The sequence below is a fragment of the Schistocerca gregaria genome, chromosome 2 (genome assembly GCF_023897955.1).
Source record: "Schistocerca gregaria isolate iqSchGreg1 chromosome 2, iqSchGreg1.2, whole genome shotgun sequence".
Lineage (NCBI taxonomy): Eukaryota > Metazoa > Arthropoda > Insecta > Orthoptera > Acrididae > Schistocerca > Schistocerca gregaria.
In genome coordinates, this window is record NC_064921.1 from 741,642,188 (window position 1) to 741,663,724 (window position 21,537).

Here is a 21,537-nt window from a genome sequence, read left to right on the forward strand (position 1 = left end):
GTCCGTGTGTTGCAGAATCCTAGAGCATATTTCCTTGAGGCAAAGAAGCTTCTCTCAAAGGATTAGTACAGATTCAAGAAATCCACTAATCTGAATTACATCTTGTTTATTTACAAATGGTGTACCGTAAGCTGGGGTTACTTTGTCCCTTTGTGGATTAACTTCGGCCCATTCGTCAGAAAAAATTTCAAATTTTCCCGTCAAAATTACATCATTAGCATTGAGTAAACAAGGCAATATGTACTTACAATACGTGAAGAATGATCTGGAAAGTTGTGAGTTCCACGACGTAATAGTGTGTTGGCAGCACTGGAATCGATGTTGATCATACATATTTTAACAGCTATTACACCCCACTAACTTCTGCCTGGAGGGTTCACATCTGCGTTCACATCTGCTAAGCTAAAATATGGTAATAATAATTTGCATTTTGTCAGTAGTAGGTAATAAGGTGAGAAACCCATTTGTCTGAAATTCAATTTAGGTAATATATTTCACGCTTCTGTCAAATGGCCACATTGTTGCAATATTTGAGGTTACTTTACTCCGGGTCAAAAAAACCCAAACTAAAGATGAAGTAGTACTACAATCTGATTGTGATTCTGAAAGTTTCTCTGATCTGGAAGATGATGTCCAGCACCACAAAATGTTGAAAGATAAATTAGTAGTTGGGCAATAGCTACAGTTTTTTTGCGAGAATTGGGCCTGAGGTGAGCGATGAGGTGCTGAAATGAACTGTTCCAGACTGAAGCGCCTAGAACCGCTCGGCCACTCTGGCCGGCTTTCCTAGATTTCCGAAAGGCGCTCGACACTTTAGCACATCGTCAATTAATGAACAAAGAATGCTACAGTAATTTTTAACTAACGGAACCCAGTATGCTACACTGCGCCGCTTACGGAAGTGGACAAAAAGGTGGAAACACCAACAACACGACACCTTACCGTGCCTAATAAGGTGTAGGAAAACAGTTGGCATTCAAAACAGCTTTGTCATCTTGGAATGAATAAATACAGTCCATTCATGGTTTTAAAGAGAATCTTCTACCACTCTTCTTGCAAAATAGTGGCAACTTCAGGTAGCGACGATGGAGGTGAACAGCGATCACACATCCTTCTCTGCAAAGTACACTACATGGGCTCAATAATACTGATATCTGATGACTATGGTGGACAGAACACATGCGACATTTCGTTGTTGTGTTCACAGACCCTGTCCTGCACCATGCGACCTGTGTGAACAGGGGCTCTGTCTTCGTAGTTCACAGCATCACCACTGAGAAACAAACATTCTACTATGGGATACACCAAACCAGCCAAAACTGTCACACAACCTTTGGCAATAGTGCGACCTTTCAGAGTAGACATGGGGCCCATGCAATACCTCATCCGCATCTACATCTACATACATACTCCGCAGTCCACCATACGGTGCGTGGCGGAGGGTACCTCGTACCATAACCAGCATCTCCTCTCCCTGTTCCACTCCGAAACAGAACGAGGGAAAAATGACTGCCTATATTGCTCCTTACGAGTCATAATCTCTGTTATCTTATCTTTGTGGTCTTTCCGCGAAATGTAAGTTGGCGGCAGTAAAATTGTACTGCAGTCAGCCTCAAATTCTGTTTCTCTAAATTTCCTCAGTAGCGATTCACGAAAAGAACGCCTCCTTTCCTCTAGAGACTCCTACCCGCGTTCCTGAAGCATTTCCGTAACACTAGCGTGATGATCAAACCTACCAGTAACAAATCTAGCAGCCCGCCTCTGAATTGCTTCTATGTCCTCCCTCAATCCGACCTGATAGGGATCCCAAACGCTCGAGCAGTACTCAAGAACAGGTCGTATTAGTGTTTTATAAGCCGTCTCCTTCACAGATGAACCACATCTTCCCAAAATTTTACCAATGAACCGAAGACGACTATCTGGCTTCCCTGCAACTGCCATTACATGCTTGTCCCACTCTGCAATGTTACGCCCAAATATTTAATCGACGTGACTGAGTCAAACGCTACTTTACTAATAGAGTATTCAAACATTACGGGATTCTTTTTCCTATTCATCTGCATTAATTTACATTTATCTATATTTAGAGTTAGCTGCCATTGTTTACACCAACTACAAGTCCTGTCCAAGTAATCTTGTATGCTTCTACAGTCACTCAACGACCACACCTTCCCGTACACCACAGCATCATCAGCAAATAGCCGCACATTGCGATCCACCCTATTCAAAAGATCATTTATATAGATTGAAAACAACAGCGGACGTACCACACTTCCCTGGGACACTCCAGATGATACCCTCACTTCCGATGAACACTCACCATCGAGGACAACGTACTGGGTTCTATTACTTAAGAAATCTTCGAGCCACTCACATATTTGGGAACCAATCCCATATGCTCGTGCCTTAGATATGAGTCTGCAGTGGGGCTTCGAGTCAAACGCTTTCCGGAAGTCAAGGAATATGACATCCGTCTGATACCCTTCATCCATGGTTCGCAAGATATCATGTGAAAAAAGGGCGAGTTGCGTTTCGCTGGAGCGATGATTTTTTAAAGCCGTGCTGATGCATGGACAGCAACTTCTATGTCTAAAGGAGATCATTATATTCGAACTGAGAATATGTTCGAGAATCCTGCAACAAACCGATGTTAAGGATATTGGTCTGTAATTTTGAGGATCAGTCCTTCTACCCTTATTATATACAGGCGTCACCTGCGCTTTTTTCCAGTCGCTCGGGACTTTACGTTGGGCAAGAAATTCGCGATAAATGCAAGCTAAGTAAGGAGCTACGCTGTGGCTGTCCAAGTTATTATCAAACCCCGACAACGTTTCAGTGTTGGCAGCAACCAGTGTACAGGCGCACGCCATACGTAAACCCAGCCAGAAGTTGTAAACAGTGTGAAACAAGAACTATCCGAACAAGAAAGTTTCTTCCAGTGCTCCGTAATCCAAGATTTACTACTTCTGTGCCATGGTTTCCTGTTACGGGCTTTTGCTTCACTGACGAGTGAGTTTCGAATTGCAGCTCGCCACGCATTTTCCTGGTTATGGAGCTCCTTTCGCGTCGTTTTGATGCTGACAGGATTCGCCAGTGCGATGTTCAGTTGTGCAGCGACTTTTGCTGCTGTCGTCGTCCTACTTTTTGTCAAATCCTGTTCAGAGACCGCCTGTCACGATGACTCAACATTCACTTTCATCCACGTTGCGACTTAGCGGGAAGTCTCCGATAAGATGGCTCTCGAAACACCAAACATTTCGCTTAGCTTGGTTACGGAACCAGCTAGCATACGACCGCCAGCAATTTGTTCACGTTAGATTAAGTTGGCTTCGATATAATGGCCACGACTGACACTTGTAAATGTCCTGAGGACATTGTAAAGGTGTCGCACGTGGTCAGATACAACAGTGTAACGTGGAGGCTTGGCTAGCCTCTGCATTTGTGTTCAAGCATGCATTTATCGCGTTGTTAGCATATTTTTGTCCAACCCTGTACGTTCAGCAGAAATGAAAGAAACATGGGCTGTGCCCCAAGGAAATGAAATAGTACCTGTAAGATTCTCAATACACATAAACATTCTTCAGATTTGGTCAGCAGCGCTATTAAATTTTTCGCTGATGACACTGTTGTATATAGGAAAATTGCATCGTTTGACGACCATACGTAAATGCAATAAGATTCAAATGGTTCAGACAAGGGAACATCCCCATCGCACCCCCCTCAGATTTTGTTATAACTTGGCACAGTGGATAGGCCTTGAAAAACTGAACACAGGTCAATCGAGAAAACAGGAAGAAGTTGTGTGGAACTATGAAAAAAATAAGCAAAATATACAAAATGAGTAGTCCATGCGCAAGATAGGCAACATCAAGGTTGTCCCAGGTCAGGAGTGCCGTGGTGCCGTGCTTAGCGTGTGCAGCTGCGGAACGGGAGGTCCTTGGCTGAAGTCTTCCCTCGAGTGAAAAGTTTTTTCTTTATTTTCGCAAAGTTATGATCAGCCCGTTCGTTCATTGACGTCTCTATTCACTGTAATAAGTTTAGTGTCTGTGTTTGGGACCGTACTCGCATTATCCTGGATGTTGCCTATCTTTTGCATGGACTACTCAGTTTGTATATTTTGCTTTTTTTTCGTAGTTTCACACAACTTCTTCGTGTTTTCTCGATTGACCTGTGTTCAGTTTTTGAAGGCCTAACCACTGTGTCAACTCATAACTAAATCTGAGGGGTGTGCGATGCTGAGGTTCTCTTGTGAGCACTATGCGACTTAACATCTGAGGTCATCAGTCGCCTAGACTTAGGACTACTTAAACATAACTAACCTAAGGACATCACACACATCCATGCCCGAGGCAGGATTCGAACCTGCGACCGTAGCAGCAGCGCAGTTCGGAACTGAAGCGCCTAGAAACTCTCGGCCACAGCGGCCGGCTGAGGACTAGATCAAATCACAACTATGGAGTGTGAATGGAAGACTTAGTATTGTTGGAAGTGTTCTGGAAGAGTGCGATATATCTGCAAAAGAAGTCTTGTAGAGGACGTTAATGCGAACTGTTCCAGAATACTATACCAGAACTCGAAGCATTTATCAAATCTACATGAGAACAGAATCAAACGAACTCAGAAATGCAGTGCTAGGATCTTATCTTGTAGCTGCTGCTACACGGCCAACAACTCATCCACAAATATCTCACAGCGACTACAGTCTTTAGCCATAAATGAACTGTATTCGAAATTGGAAATTTGGTGAACCATCAGCTGTATAAAGGAATGACGAAATGACGACAACGAAAATTTGTGCCGGACCGAGTCTCGATCCCAGATTCTCGATCCGTACCAGGTCGGGTTGACAGAAGAGATAGAAAAGATCCAAAGAAGAGCGGCGCGTTTCGTCACAGGGTAACCGTGATAGCGTTACGGAGATGTTTAGCAAATTCAAGTGGCAGACTCTGCAAGAGAGGAGCTCTGCATCGCGGTGTAGCTTGCTCGCCAGGTTTCGAGAGGTTGCGTTTCTGGATGAGGTATCGAATATATTGCTTCCCCCTGCTTACACCTCCCGAGGAGGTCACGAAAGTAAAATTAGAGAGATTCGAGCGCGCACGGAGGCTTTCCGACAGTCGTTCATCCCGCGAAACATACGCGACTGGAACAGGAAAGGGAGGTAATGACAGTGGGACGTAAAGTGCCCTCCGCCACACACTGTTGGGTGGCTTGCGGAGTATAAATGTAGATGTAAATGTAGATCGATCGACTTGGAATTGGGTTATTCGACCACGCTTCACGGCCAGACGCGAACTTAATTTGTCGTCAATCATGTATCTACTATCTACAACCGGCACTCGTACATCGGTTACGTATGTACCAGTACAGGAGAGACATTTCAATTGAAAGCCGCTTGCACGGTGTCAGCGAATAAATACGATATTTTTCTCAGGAATACGATGCAATGTGCCTTCAAAGAATCGTTATCGTACTTCTGAACAACACAGGCACAGCAGTATCGTTCTTAGCCATATCTATTTAGGGAAAAATCTACTTTTAAGTAATCTATAGAACCGATTGCAGACAAATAAAATGGCACAATGAAATTATATTAGCTGATCGTACTAAATAACAATAGCCATAAAAAAAATCAGTTGCGAACTTTGCTGAGAGTGCGCTACTGCAGGGAGCCTAGCTCTCGACAATATCGCTGCAAATACTGCCACGGAGACGAAGCGCGATAGAAACTTCCAGCTAGCACGCACCTGATACACGCTCGGCACGATCAATGTTAGTGTCTGTCACGAAAAAATTCCGACAGGCGGCAACCTTCGCAGCAGACTGAACAGCGATTCGTAATCGTCGACATCGTGTTTCAGAACACAGAGATTGAGGCTTACCTGTGGAGAAGGCAGGTTAAAGGGAAGTCCAGTAGCAGAGACGAGAGTACCGTATCGATGGGCTGGACGAATACTCTTAATACCCGCGGCTTCTGAGTCGGGAGAGATTCACAACTGCGGCTGGCGGAGTTTTTGTAAACGAGTCCCGCTGGCGAGCACGGTGAAAACAAACTGTGCGCCAGATAAGGCGGGCCTCTGTATATAACGGCGGTCATGCGGTTCGCAAGGAGTGGCCGCGATTATCGCATCTGCAGATACGGCGACGGCGGGAAGTGAGGCAGCGGACCGGCCCGTGCACGTGAGCCGTCGCCGCCCTGTGTGCTGGGTCACGTGCCACAGGGCACGTGGGCGCGGCTCACCGACACCCCCGGATTGCTCGACAAAGGTGTGAGGGTGGCACAGAGGGGGCTGTCGAACTGGGCTATAGCCTCAGAGGGACGCACATGTTAATGGTGTACTACCGCGTGGTCACGCCACAGGGAGGTAGAAAACAGGAGGGTTGATAAGACATAACTGCCATTTACTGCTTCGGACCACGTTCAGTTTTCGTCGAATGGCTTTGAACGGTGCGTAGTGGTTCCAACCTGTACACGAGAGCATAATTTGCGGTCGCACTGTCCTCCAAATAGGTGCGGTGCCGTTTAGTGGGGATGCAGCACAATAATGGCCTTAAACATACGAGAGTACCACCAGTGTCAAAGGTATATATGAAGATGGTATCTGTTCTTTCGGACATGTCCGAAACAACAGATACCATCTTCACATATGTCGGCCGGAGTGACCGAGCGGTTCTAGGCGCTACAGTCTGGAACCGCGTGACTGCTACGGTCGCAGGTTCGAATACTGCCTTGGGCATGGATGTGTCTGATGTCCTCAGGTTAGTTAGGTTTAAGTAGTTTTAAGTTCTAGAGGACTGATGACCTCAGAAGTTAAGTCCCATAGTGCTCAGAGCCATCTTCATATAAAGTTAAGGCCGGCCGGTGTGGCCGTGCGGTTCTAGGCACTTCAGTCTGGAACCGCGTGACCGCTACGGTCGCAGGTTCGAATACTGCCTCAGGCATGGATGTGTGTGTTGTTCTTATGTTAGTTAGGTTTTAGTAGTTCTAAGTTCTACGGGACTGATGACCACAGATGTTAAGTCGCATAGTGGTCAGAGCCATTTGAACCCATATATAGTTAATGCTAACCGGCCATTGACCTTCTTCTGTGCGGATGCACACGCATTGCCAGAATTCTTACGGGCCTCGGTAAGATTGTCTGCCGCGAGTAATGAGTGTAATGGGTAGGGGCACTACGAATGTAGTGCGTGGACATTATATTGGGAATGTGGGTCTCACGGGGAGCGTGCAAGGGATAAGTCCATGCAGTTCCACTATCCTCTGTGCCCTCGGTGGATCAGATGGATAGAGCGTCTGTCATGTAAGCAGGAGATCCCGGGTTCGAGTCCCGATCGGGGCACACATTTTCAACTGTCCCCGTTGAGGTACATCATTGCTTGTCGGCAGCGTAGGGTCTTGATTAAATTATTATTTCAGTGTCAAAAGTTGTCAAGAACATACTCCCCTTGCTCATCGCACAGCGAACTGTCGTGTTCGACCGCGAAATGCGACGGAATCAACTCCCGAAGGGAAGGGGTAATTTTATTGACGCCCTTTGTGCCACCCCTTGAGCCCTTTCCGAGCGGCGGTGTGTCTGAGATGTTCCCCTCGGACGCCCAGAGTGATTTCAGCGCTTAGTGTCGTGGTTCTGGCCTCCATCGATGTGACTACCTTCCCATCATGTGATACGTCCACGGTGATGTTGGGCAGGACTGTGGTGAAAGTTGCTGCCAGTGTGACATTATTAACCCACGTTACAGCTCACATGAATTTTTGAGTTGAGGCCTTTTTTTCGTTTTGATGTTGCGCCTACCCCAAGAGCGACATCGCATGACGTCACGCTCTCGTACCATTGCAGAGGAAGGTTGTAGCCACCTTTGAGACAAATTTCTGACATATGGGTCACAATGGGAGGCAATTCTCTCTCTCTCCCTCTATTCGTTTAGTCGGTTCCGACTCTTCGTGACCCCATGAACCAAATCACGCCACTTTTTCCTGTCTTGCACTTTCTCCCGTAGACCTCCCAGGTTGGAACACATGGCTTCTGTGATGCCATCGATCCATCTCATCCTCTGATGTCCTCTTCTTCTAGTTCCTCCAATCTTCCCTAGCATTAATGTTTTTTTTTCCAGCAAGGCATGTCCAAAGTAGGTCAGCTTTTGTTTTAACATTAGACCTTCCAGGGAGAAATCTGGTTTTATTTGCTCCAATACTGATCTGTTGGTTCTCTTTGCAGTCCATGGAACTCTAAGAAGTTTCCTCCAACACCACAATTCGAAGGAGTCAAATTTTCTCCGTTCAGCCTTTCTAATGGTCCAGGTCTCACATCCATACATCTCAACCAGAAAGACCATAGCCCTCACAATACGGATCTTTGTTGCTAGTGTTATATCTCTGGACCTTATAACCTTGTCAAGGTTTGACATCGCCTGTCTACCGAGCAACAGGCGTCTCCGGATTTCATGACTGCAGTCGCCATCAGCAGAGATCTGGGAACCGAGATAACTGAATGTGGGCACTACCTCCATGGTTTCTCCTGCTATATCCCACTAATTGGTAGGTGTAGTTGCCGTAATTTTCGTTTTCATCACATTCAGCCTAAGATCGGCCTTTTCACTTTCGTCTCTCACCTTCAGCAAGAGTGTTCTCAATTCTTCTTCACTTTCTGCCAACAGGATCGTATCATCCGCGTATCTGAGGTTGTTTACATTTATTCCAGCTACTTTAATTCCTGTTTCTCCTTCATCTAGCCTCGCATTCCTCATAATATGTTCTGCATACAGACTGAATAAGTGCGGTGACAGTATGCAGCCATGCCGGACCCCTTTCTGAATCTTTATCCATTTCGTTGTTCCATACATAGTTATCACCGTGGCTTCTTGGTCAAGGTATAAACTCCGTAGCAGATGAATGAGGTGATCTGGTACACCCATGTTTTTCAATACGTTCCATAATTTGTTGTGATCGACGCAGCCAAAGGCTTTGGCGTAGTCAATAAAGCAGAGGTGCACATCTCTCTGGAATTCTCTTGCTTTTTCCATAATCCGCCGAATGTCAGCAATTTGATCTCTAGTTCTTCTTCCTTTCCTAAATCAAGATTGTTCTTCTGGTAGCTCTCGATCTAGAAATTGGCGAAATCTATTTTGTAAGATTTTCAACATGACTTTGCTGACATGTGAGATAAGTGCGATTGTTCGGTATTACGGGGTCTCTAAAAAAGTGAAAAAAACTGGAAATTTTTGGCAAGGTCTTGGGACCAAACTGCTGAGGTCATCGGTCCCTAGGCTTCCGCACTCAGTAATCTAACTTAAACTTACGCTATGGACAACACACACACAAACACCCATGTCCGAGGGAGGACTCGAACCTCCGAGGGGGAGAGCTCCGCGGGCCGCGACAAGACGCCCTACACCGCGCGGCTACCTCACGCGGCTTCTAAAACAGTGATCCTTCAATTCTATTACGAAGTGCATGTATATAAAGTAATCTGAAAGTGGTTGTCGTAATTACCAGTATGCATAGATTAGCACGAGTCACAGTTTATTGTTTATACAGCTCAAAGGCGTACCCTGCGGCGGCTGTGGCTGCTTCTGTCCTTTAGTGTACGAGTGTAACTTTATTCATTAGCCATCTGTGACGGCTCTCCTTCAGAATGGAATCTACCGACCACAATTTGTGAATGAATTTCTCAATCAAAACAACCTCATGCCTCATGGCCGGAGTAAGAGACTCATCGCCGCGCATATTCCGCGAAATAGTAGAAAAGTAAATCTAAGGAACCAGTTATCTTATACAGAGGAAATGACGTGTTTTTGGAAAATACAGTTTGTCACAACTACGCAGATTACGCACGTCTCTCAGACAGTTGTTTTTGCGATAGCACTATCGTTGCATCTTAGCGACAACTGTAAGCTGCTGCGAAGCGTTACGTCAGCTGTCTACTAAGTGTTTTGTTGTCGTCTTGACCTCGTATCGACTAGAGGGTGATCTTCGAGGGGATAGATTGATGGAGCGTGAATGACGAGTGAGTAATCGTTTAATCACCTATCTTGATCTGTGTCCCGTGCTTTTCTTAGCCACTTGCAGCGCAAAATTTTTTATTACGTCATTGGTCTCTCTATGACGTAATATGATGCCACATTTTATAGCTGTAGGTGGAGACTTACTACATTTTTCCACGTTGTTGGCAGCCGTCATTTTTAACCAGTTCTTCATTCTTTTACACTTGGAATAGTTCCTACTACACTTTCTTCTTCTCGTATTTTATTAAACCTTCCTGGATTTTGCTGTATGCTCTGTATTTACCTTTCCAGGCCTTACTTGATGGCTGAAACAGCAGAACGCTAAGTATTGGCTTTACGTTCGTGAGACTCAGTAGAAATGCTGCATCTTTGTCAACAAAATGTCGCACAGGTGAGGTACAATCTCAGCAACCATTATTAGTGGCAACTTCGCGCCCCACAATAAACATCAAAATCATTCGCGAACACTATATTTAAAGGAGAATCAAAACGTGACTCTGATTAACTGCTATAGTGACAACTTTGAGAATCTCTTGTTCCTTTTCCCTACAGCTAACGCGTATTTTTGCTGCCTGTGGTACAGAGGCAACTGAAACGAACGGTAGTGAGGCAATAAGTTCCTTGGGCAGGAAGAGAGACTATTGCTCAATACAGACACATTTGATTTACAGGCTTTGTCTGCGAACTTGTCCAGATGGGATCTTGAGATCCGTTTCCTTTCTAGCTACAGAGACGCAGCTGCTTGATGTGTTCCCAGAACATCGCAAAAGGCGTTATGTACCTGTAAATAACGAGATAATGCGACTGTGTGCACACCTGTGCGTGACTAATCCGGGACGAGATAAGGGTCCAGGGCCGGCAGAACGCTCGCCGGAAGTTGGGTGTTACGACAGTCCGTCATTGATAGGGAACGTTATCTCAGAAGTGGGGACTTGATCCAGGAAACAGCCCCACGGAAGCTGCGTCAAAAAGCTGCGTCAATTGCGCCGCGTCCATCAAGCTTTTCTGTTTTTCGATAATCTTCTCTCCTTGTTAAACGTGAACATTTTACGGAGGTGTGAGGGTGAATCTCAAATTATCCTGCGCATAAAATTTTATACTCACAGTGAAAAAGTTTTAACACGAAACTGAGGAGAACCGAAATATTTTAGATCTCCTCATATTTTATTATAACGCAATTACTCTATTCCCTACTAAGTTTTATGCGTGTAGGTACGTACTGTGCCTATCAGCATAAGGGGTGATCAAAAAGCTTTTCTTTGAGGGTGTTGCTGCAGCATATATGCTACGTAGCGCGACTCCAATGCGTCTCTGTAAGCCTGTAGGTAACAGATAAATGCGGCGTTCGTGTCTTTCCGAAGTGCGTGCTGTAAATGCGGAAACGTGAATTATGGCAACGTTACTGCCGAATGCGTCCACACAGGACGAACGTGCTGTTATTCTTTTCTTGCCTGCCGAAGGACAAAGACCGGTATACATCCATCGGAGAGTGAAGATCGCGTATGGGGCAGCATGTCTGTCGCAAATCACCACTGTGCGATAAGGGATGCTGCTGCTTCGTGATAATGCACGTCACCATGTCGCAAATGTCGTAACGCAGAAGTTACGCCAACCAAAGTGGGAGACACTCGAGTACATGCTGTGTAGTTCTGATCTCTCCCCATACGATTATTACGCTTTTAGTCCCTTAAGAAAGACCTTGATGGGCCGACGGTTGCTGTCTGTCCGACGAGTAAGTGCAATTGACAGTTAAGGACTTCTTCACGCAGCAGGACACAGAGTCTTCAGGTGCTTCGGTGGGATGATTGCCGTAATGCACACGACGATTTTGCCCTGATTGGCATACTGTTTGTCAATTGTAAGGGTTCCGAACGGAAACTTTGTGATTGCCCCTTATACACTCTAAGGACGAAATAGACGCACCACGAAGGAATTATCCGAATTTCGGAAGAATTGGATGATTTAGTCAAGAGAAAGACATTCGTAAATTGAGCAAGTCAATAACGCGTTGGCTCACCTATGGCTCTGATGCAAGCAGTTACTCGGCTTTGCATTGATCGACAGAGTTGCTGATATCGTGCCACATTCCGTCCAATCAGTACGTTAGATTGTCAAAATACCGAGCTTCTTGGATGGCCCTGCCTGTAACGCACCACATGTTCTCGACTGGGGAGAGATTCGGCGACCTTGGTGGCCAAAGTACAATTTGGCAAGCGTGAAGGAAGGAGCATTAACTCTCGCCGTGACCGAGGGTGTGGGGGCACCCCTCCGATTCGAGCGCCACTGCACAAGCGTGCCTTTGCGACGTCGGCTACAAAGGCGGGTAGGCATCAAATGTAGACCTGTGTGATTATTTGGAGCCTAATGGTATGCAATCAAACTTAAAAAAAAATTAATAAAAGTTTGCCGTCTAATTAAAATTTTTAGTGACCCACTGCTTACCGTTTTTCCAGAACTGCGTGTTTCTGAGCCATTTATAATGATAAACATTTGTCTTTCTTCACTGTAAAACTAAAATGCAGTGAAAAACATTTAACGTCAAAATATTTAACATGGCAGTTGGTGTAACATGAAGTAATACCATGTTCCTGAAGAAAGAGTATATCATTATATACATATTTTCTCTTTCAACGCCAAACGAAAATCGTTTAAAACAAATTTATTAGGTTCTAGAACGAAGAAATATATCTGCTTTTTGGAGTCGACGTGACCTTGATGTTCAAATGTTCAAATGTGTGGGAATTCTTAAGGGACCAAACTGCTGAGATCATCGGTCCCTAAGCCTACACAATACTTAACCTAACTTAAACTAACCTACGCTAAGGACAACACACACATCATGCCCGAGGGAGGATTCGAACCTCTGACAGGGGCAGCCGCCCGGACCGTGGCAAGACGCCGCAGACCGCGCTGCTACCCCGAGCGGAGTGACCTTGATTTATTGGCTTATTTCTTATCGTTAGGCGAAATAAAGTAAACGATGATTAGTACTGTTGCTACGGTAACGCATGTCTTTGAGGACTGACATTATCAAAACATTTCACTTAGTTTTAGATTTCTGCAATGAGTGGCTCGCAGTCGGTAGATGAATTCTATGTTTAAAACCGTGAATTTTGTCCCAAAATCGCATCCTATTTTTCTTTGTAACTAATGGTACCGTAAAACAATTTTTTATACGAAGTGACAGACAAATTGGGAGTTTTTCGGCGTTATTAAAATCTGCTACGGCGTCGCTCGATGAATTTTTTCAGTCGATGATGATGTGGTACAGCGTTAATAGTGACAGACGAAGACTTTTGGAGATCGTAAAGAGCACAATAGATCACATCCAGCAGACGACGACGAATTTGAAAGTGAAATCGACATTACAGTTCCTGTCTCCTCTACCACAGTAAAGCCAAACATTAGCAAAAGTATGCGCAGCCATTTATACACGCCTTCGAATGACGAACTTGATAAGAGTGGGCCGGCCGGCCACTGTGGCCGAGCGGTTCTTGGCCCTTCAGTCCGGAACCGCGCTGTTGCTATGGTTACTTTAGTTCAACATGTAACTTGAAAATTAATTCTTCAGTTGATGAACTATGCAACATTTGTATAGTTACTGAATCACTTTCTCAAAAAATGTGTTCAAATGTGTGTGAAATCTTATGTGACTTAACTGCTAAGGTCATCAGTCCCTAAGCTTATACATTACTTAACGTAAATTATCCTAACGACAAACACACACACCCATGCCCAAGGGAGGACTCGAACCTCCGCCGGGACCAGCCGCACAGTTCATGACTGCAGCGCCTCAGACCGCTCGGCTAATTCCACGCGATATCACTTTCTGAATAAAGTTCAGCCGGCAGAGGTGGCCCAGCGGTTCTAAGCGCTACAGTCTGGAACTGCGCGACCGCTACGGTCGCAGGTTCGAATCCTGCCTCGGGCATGGATGTGTGCGATGTCCTTAGGTTAGTTAGGTTTAAGTAGTTCTAAGTTCTAGGAGACTGATGACCTCAGATTAAGTCCCATAGTGCTCAGAGCCTTTTGAACCATTTTTTTAAAGAGTGGGCCGTATCAAAAAATTTGACAAAGATTTGATGCTGAAAAAAATATGTGTTCCTCTCCCAAAAGCAGTAAATATACGTTCCATATACTCTCTCACGTCAAAATAAACGACGCACTACGAAGTTATCCTAATGGGATAATGCAAATCGGTAAATTAGATGTAGGAGACAAACAATGATTACAATTTCAGAAAAATTGGATAATTTATTCAAGAGAAAGAGCCTCAGAAATTGAGCAAGTCAATAAGGTGTTGGTCCACCTCTGTCCCTTATGAAAGTATTTATTCGGCTTGACACTGATTGACAGAGTTGTTGGTTCTCCTTCTGAGCAATATCGTGACAATTTCTGTCCAGTTGGCGCCTTTGATCGTCAAAACCCAGAGCTGGTTGGAGGTCCGCGCCCATAATGCTCCGAACATTCTTAGTTGGGGAGAGATGCGGCAACCTTGCTGGCCAAGGTAGGGTTTAGAAAGCAAGAAAACAAACGGTAGAAATTCGGCGTGTACAAGAAAGGTGCTGAAAGGTGAGCCCATGATGGCTTGTCATGAAGGGCAACAAGTAGATGGCATGAAAAATCGTCGACGTACCGCCGTACTGCTTGAGGGGCGCGGATGGCAAGCAAAAGTTTCTTACTATGAAATGAAACGGCGCTCCAGTCTTTCTCTAGTGGCTGATGGGCCATATTTTGGTCGACAGTCAGGTTCGTATTCCACCTCTGTTTCTTGCGTCTCCAGACACGTCTTTGGCCAGGAATTTCCTCAGTGATGAACCCCGCTTCGATTTGAGCCGCAATAACCAGCAAAGACGTGTCTGTAGACCCCCGGACAGTTGAGGTATACGAGTTTGACTTTCGCCCACCATACGGCTCGACAGCCAGGAGTAATGGACCAGGGTGCGATTTACTTCCGTAGCAGGACCCCTTTGGTTGTCATCCACGGCACCGCTACGTCGCAGCTATATGTTCGCGATATTCTATAACCCCGTTATGTAGGCCTTCATGGCAAGGCAATCCTGGGCTTACATTTCAGCAAGTTTACAAAGTTTACGTCCGACCAGACCCAGCAAGGTCGCCGGATCTCTCTCAAATTGAGGAAGTTTGGGGCATTATAGTGAGGGCCTTCTAACTAGCTCAGATTTTGACGATCTAACGAACCAATCGGCCAGAATTAGGTACGATATCCGTCAGGAGAACATCCAAAACTTTGTCAGTACCAAGCTCCTTGCATAAGAGTCAAAGGTGGAAAGATGGATCAACGTTTATTGACTTGCTCTATTTGAGAATTTTTCTGAAATTGTAATCATTTATTTGCCTGTACGTGCACATAACACCTATTCATTTCCGTCCCTTTCGGATAATTCTCTTCGTGATGCCACGTTTTTTTTCTATCTTAGAATGTACAACATATCACAACACCGCAAATTTTACGTGCTTTGGATGTCGACGTTGGTGCGTGGATGCTCATTCTCATGCAAGGACCAAAGCCATAAGCATTTGCTCATGATGTTATATGTTTAACACGCATACTCATTTCTACCTGTCTTTCTGCACTTTGGATATCTCAAAGTATTTTTGAATGTGAGAGGGAGTGGCATGCTTCTCGAAAAGATCTTTCACTTCATACGCCATTATGAAACAGATTTACATGCTGTGTCTTTGAATTATGTTCTGTCCCCCCTCCCCCGCCTCAAAAATGACAATCAACACTGATCAAATCTGACGACCGTATTTGTGAAGTAACTCACTCCACTGCCTACATCCACTAATGGGGAACATTTTTTACGAAAACAGGCAAATGGCTTCAATTGTAGTATACAGATGGAGGATTATTTCTAATTTGTTATTAATTTTTTACTGTTAAAAAGAGAAAAACAGCACTTATTTAAAAATTGCCAGGGATAAAAAATATTATGTGAGCATTTACATTAAAAGTGTACATTTGCGCACATGCAGCAGCCCACTCCAAAGGAAACAGCACTACACACGGGTGTGTCTCGAAGTTGTCTTTTCAGATGAATCCCAGTTCACTGTACCGCATTGCGACGGACGTATCCGCGTGTAGAGCATTCGAGGAAAACGATTACTGCCACACTGCATTCGTTATCGTCACACGCGCCGAGCACCTGCGTGATGGCGTCGGGTGCCGTTGAGTACACAGCACAATCTCGCCTGGTTCGCATATCCAATAAAATGGAATTGAGGCGTTACATTTCTGACATATTGTGGCCGATGGCTATGCCCTGTCTCTGAGATTTCCGTGGCACTGTCTTTCATCGCGATAAAGGAAGACCGCATACATCCCCATTCTGTCCTTACCAACATCGACACAGAGGGCATTATCAAGCAACATCACAACTAACATTGTTATGTATGCAGCATGATATGATCCACATGAAAATGCCCAAGGGAACTAAACAAGGCAATTGCTAAATAATAAAATAAAGTGTTCATTTCAAAACAAAAATAACAGCCTACACAGGAAACTGATTTCGTTCCATAAATACAGACCGACAGAGGAGCCATACATAAAAAGACTATTGATACGGAAGACTATATTCTTTTCCTCAGTTTAAAGATCTGAAACTTCGTCTAGGAACTTCGACACTGGATTATCCGCCCCCGGTAGCTGAGTGGTTAGCGAGACAGAATGTCAATCCCAAGGGCCCGGGTACGATTCCCGGCTGGGTTGGAGATTTTCTCCGCTCAGGGACTGGGTGTTGTGTTGTCCTAATCATCGACACAGAGGGCATCCCCATCGACACGCAAGCCGCCGAGGTGGCGACAAATCGAAAGACTTGCACCTGGCGAACGGTTTACCCGACGGAAGGCCCTAGTCACACGACATTTACGTTTATGACACTGGATGGTGTGATAGCGCATCTACTTTTCTACATTTTTACGAGCGCCTGCTGCAAAGTAACGCCTTGTTGCTGTTGTTGTCTTCAGTCCTGAGACTGGTTTGATGCAGCTCTCCATGCTACCCTATCCTGTGCAAGCTTCTTCATCTCCCAGTATCTACTGCAACCTACATCCTTCTGAATCTGCTTAGTGTATTCATCTCTTGGTCTCCCTCTACGATTTTTACCCTCCACGCTACCCTCCAATGCTATATTTGTGATCCCTTGATGCCTCAAAACATGTCCTACCAACCGATCCCTTCTTCCAGTCAAGTTGTGCCACAAACTTCTCTTCTCCCCAATCCTATTCAATACCTCCTCATTAGTTACGTGATCTATCCACCTTATCTTCAGCATTCTTCTGTAGCACCACATTTCGAAAGCTTCTATTCTCTTCTTGTCCAAACTAGTTATCGTCCATATTTCACTTCCATACATGGCTACACTCCAAACAAATACTTTCAGAAACGACTTCCTGATACATAAATCTATATTCGATGTTAACAAATTTCTCTTCTTCAGAAACGTTTTCCTTGCCATTGCCAGTCTACATTTTATATCCTCTCTACTTCGACTATCATCAGTTATTTTACTTCCTAAATAGCAAAACTCCTTTACTACTTTAAGTGTCTCATTTCCAAACCTAATTCCCTCAGCATCACCAGACTTAATTCTACTACATTCCATTATCCTCGTTTTGATTTTGTTGATGTTCATCTTATATCCTCCTTTCAAGACACTGTCCATTCCGTTCAACTGCTCTTCCAAGTCCTTTGCCGTCTCTGACAGAATTACAATGTCATTGGCGAACCTCAAAGTTTTTACTTCTTCTCCATGAATTTTAATACCTACTCCAAATTTTTCTTTTGTTTCCTTCGCTGCTTGCTCAATAAACAGATTGAATAACATCGGGGAGAGACTACAACCCTGTCTCACTCCTTTCCCAACCACAGCTTCCATTTCATGCCCCCCGACTCTTATGACTGCCATCTGGTTTCTGTACAAATTGTAAATAGCCTTTCGCTCCCTGTATTTTACCCCTACCACCTTCAGAATTTGAAAGAGAGTATTCCAGTCAACATTGTCAAAAGCTTTCTCTAAGTCTACAAATGCTAGAAACGTAGGTTTGCCTATCCTTAATCTTTCCTCTAAGATAAGTCGTAAGGTCAGTATTGCCTCACGTGTTCCAACATTTCGACGGAATCCAAACTGATCCTCTCCGAGGTCCGCATCTACCAGTTTTTCCATTCATCTGTAAAGAATTCGCATTAGTATTTTGCAGCTGTGACTTATTAAACTGATAGTTCGGTAATTTTCACATCTGTCAGCACCTGCTTTCTTGGGATTGGAATTATTATATTCTTCTTGAAGTCTGAGGGTATTTCGCCTGTCTCATACATCTTGCTCACCAGCTGGTAGAGTTTAGTCATCAATGGCTCTCCCAAGGCCGTCAGTAGTTCTAATGGAATGTTGTCTACTCCCGGGGCCTTGTTTCGACTCAGGTCTTTCAGCGCTCTGTCAAACTCTTCACGCAGTATCGTATCTCCCATTTCGTCTTCATCTACATCCTCTTCCATTTCCATAATATTGTCCTCAAGTACATCGCCCTTCTATAAACCTTCTATATACTCCTTCCACCTTTCTGCCTTACCTTCTTTGCTTGGAACTGGGTTGCCATCTGAGCTCTTGATATTCATACACGTGGTTCTCTTCTCTCCAAAGGTCTCTCTAATTTTCCTGTAGGCAGTATCTATCTAACCCCTAGTGAGATAAGCCTCTACATCATTACATTTGTCCTCTAGCCATCCCTGCTTAGCCATTTTGCACTTCCTGTCGATGTCATTTTTGAGACGTTTGTATTCCTTTTTGTTTTAAATTGTAGGACATTTCCAGGGGCAGATGTGGACTCTGACCACAATCTATTGGTTATGACCTGTAGATTAAAACTGAAGAAACTGCAAAAATGTGAGAAATTAAGGAGATGGGACCTGGATAAACTGAAAGAACCAGAGGTTGTACAGAGTTTCAGAGAGAGCATAAGGGAACAATTGACAGGAATAGGGGAAAAAATGTAAGGATGTAGAAGCTTATCTCACTAGGGGTAAGATAGATACTGCCTACAGGAAAATTAAAGAGACCTTTGGAGAGAAGAGAACCACGTGTATGAATATCAAGAGCTCAAATGGCAGCCCAGTTCTAAGCAAAGAAGGGAAGGCAGAAAGGTGGAAGGAGTATATAGAAGGTTTATACAAGGGCGATGTACTTGAGGACAATATTATGGAAATAGAAGAGGATGTAGATGAAGACGAAATGGGAGATACGATACTGCGTGAAGAGTTTGACAGAGCACTGAAAGACCTGAGTCGAAACAAGGCCCCCGGAGTAGACAACATTCCATTAGAACTACTGACGGCCTTGGGAGAGCCATTGATGACTAAACTCTACCAGCTGGTGAGCAAGATGTATGAGACAGGCGAAATACCCTCAGACTTCAAGAAGAATATAATAATTCCAATCCCAAAGAAAGCAGGTGCTGACAGATGTGAAAATTACCGAACTATCAGTTTAATAAGCCACGGCTGCAAAATACTAACGCGAATTCTTTACAGACGAATGGAAAAACTGGTAGATGCAGACCTCGGGGAGGATCAGTTTGGATTCCGTCGAAATGTTGGAACACGTGAGGCAATACTGACCTTACGACTTATCTTAGAAGAAAGATTAAGAAAAGGCAAACCTACGTTTCTAGCATTTGTAGACTTAGAGAAAGCTTTTGACAATGTAGACTGGAATACTCTTTTTCAAATTCTAAAGGTAGCAGGGGTAAAATACAGGGAGCGAAAGGCTATTTATAATTTGTACAGAAACCAGATGGCAGTAATAAGAGTCGAGGGGCATTAAAGGGAAGCAGTGGTTGGGAAAGGAGTGAGACAGGGTTGTAGCCTCTCCCCGATGTTATTCAATCTGTATATTGAGCAAGCAGTAAAGGAAACAAAAGAAAAATTTGGAGTAGGTATTAAAATTCATGGAGCCGAAGTAAAAACTTTGAGGTTCGCCGATGACATTGTAATTCTGTCAGAGACGGCAAAGGACTTGGAAGAGCAGTTGAACGGAATGGACAGTGTCTTGAAAGGAGGATATAAGATGAACATTAACAAAAGCAAAACGAGGATAATGGAATGTAGACAAATTAAATCGGGTGATGCTGAGGGAATTAGATTAGGAAATGAGACACTTAAAGTAGTAAAGGAGTTTTGCTATTTAGGAAGTAAAATAACTGATGATGGTCGAAGTAGTGAGGATATAAAATGTAGACTGGCAATGGCAAGGAAAGCGTTTCTGAGGAAGAGAAATTTGTTAACATCGAATATAGATTTATGTATCTGGAAGTCGTTTCTGAAAGTATTTGTTTGGAGTGTAGCCATGTATGGAAGTGAAACATGGACGATAACTAGTTTGGACAAGAAGAGAATAGAAGCTTTCGAAATGTGGTGCTACAGAAGAATACTGAAGATAAGGTGGATAGATCACGTAACTAATGAGGAGGTATTGAATAGGATTGGGGAGAAGAGAAGTTTGTGGCACAACTTGACTAGAAGAAGGGATCGGTTGGTAGGACATGTTTTGAGGCATCAAGGGATCACAAATTTAGCATTGGAGGGTAGCGTGGAGGGTAAAAATCGTAGAGGGAGACCGAGAGATGAGTACACTAAGCAGATTCAGAAGGATGTAGGTTGCAGTAGGTACTGGGAGATGAAGCAGCTTGCACAGGATAGAGTAGCATGGAGAGCTGCATCAAACCAGTCTCAGGACTGAAGACAACAACAACAACAACCTACCTGCCCGATTAAGGGATCTGACATTCCACGCTCCGATCCGTAGAACGCCAGTTTTCTTTCTCCTGATAACGACGTCCTCCTGTGTAGTCCCCGCCCGGAGATCCGAATGGAGGACTATTTTACCTCCGGAATATTTTACCCAAGAGGACGCCATCATCATTTAATCATACAGTAAAGCTGCATGTCCTCGGGAAAAATTACGGCTGTAGTTTCCCCTTGCTTTCAGCCGTTCGCAGTACCAGCACAGCAAGGCCGTTTTGGTTATTATTACAAGGCCAGATCAGTCAATCATCCAGACTGTTGCCCCTGCAACTACTGAAAAGGCTGCTGCCCCTCTTCAGGAACCACACGTTTGTCTGGCCTCTCAACAGATACCCCTCCGTTGTGGTTGCACCTACGGTACGGCCATCTGTATCGCTGAGGCACGCAAGCCTCCCCACCAACGGCAAGGTCCATGGTTCATGGGGGGAAGCTTTTATTCTGTTCGCAATATCGGTTGAGATACTACATGTCGTGCACGTTATTCGGCCGACTTTACCGCTTCACTGACGCAACTAGCAACCCTTTCCCGCTAGAGGGCTTCGAATTGGTTCTAACCCAACGAGTGTGACAGAGCTCGGAGTGGACGACCGCTTGTGGCAACTGACGACAATCATCGGTACCTTGTCAATGAACTCATCAAAGAAAATCGTCGGATAACACAGCCACAGCGCTCAGTTAAGAGTGACGTATCACGAGAGTGTGTATAGGCCATC

The 21,537-nt window shown here is 44.6% G+C and overlaps 1 protein-coding gene and 1 pseudogene across 2 annotated transcripts in view; both read right to left on the reverse strand.

The window, feature by feature from the left end:
• LOC126335956 (uncharacterized) overlaps positions 1-9,035 on the reverse strand; it is a 192,448-nt pseudogene extending 183,413 nt beyond the window's left edge.
• LOC126334918 (acyl-CoA Delta-9 desaturase-like) overlaps positions 1-21,537 on the reverse strand; it is a 630,264-nt gene that overhangs the window by 276,174 nt on the left and 332,553 nt on the right. Inside the window, exon 1 of one of the 2 annotated variants that reach the window (XM_049997638.1) lies at positions 5,880-6,120. The exons of the other annotated variant lie outside the window; for it this stretch is intronic. The gene's annotated coding sequence lies outside the window, so the exon portion shown is untranslated. Of the gene's footprint in view, positions 1-5,879; positions 6,121-21,537 lie in introns of those variants that run through there. 2 annotated transcript variants of the gene reach the window in all.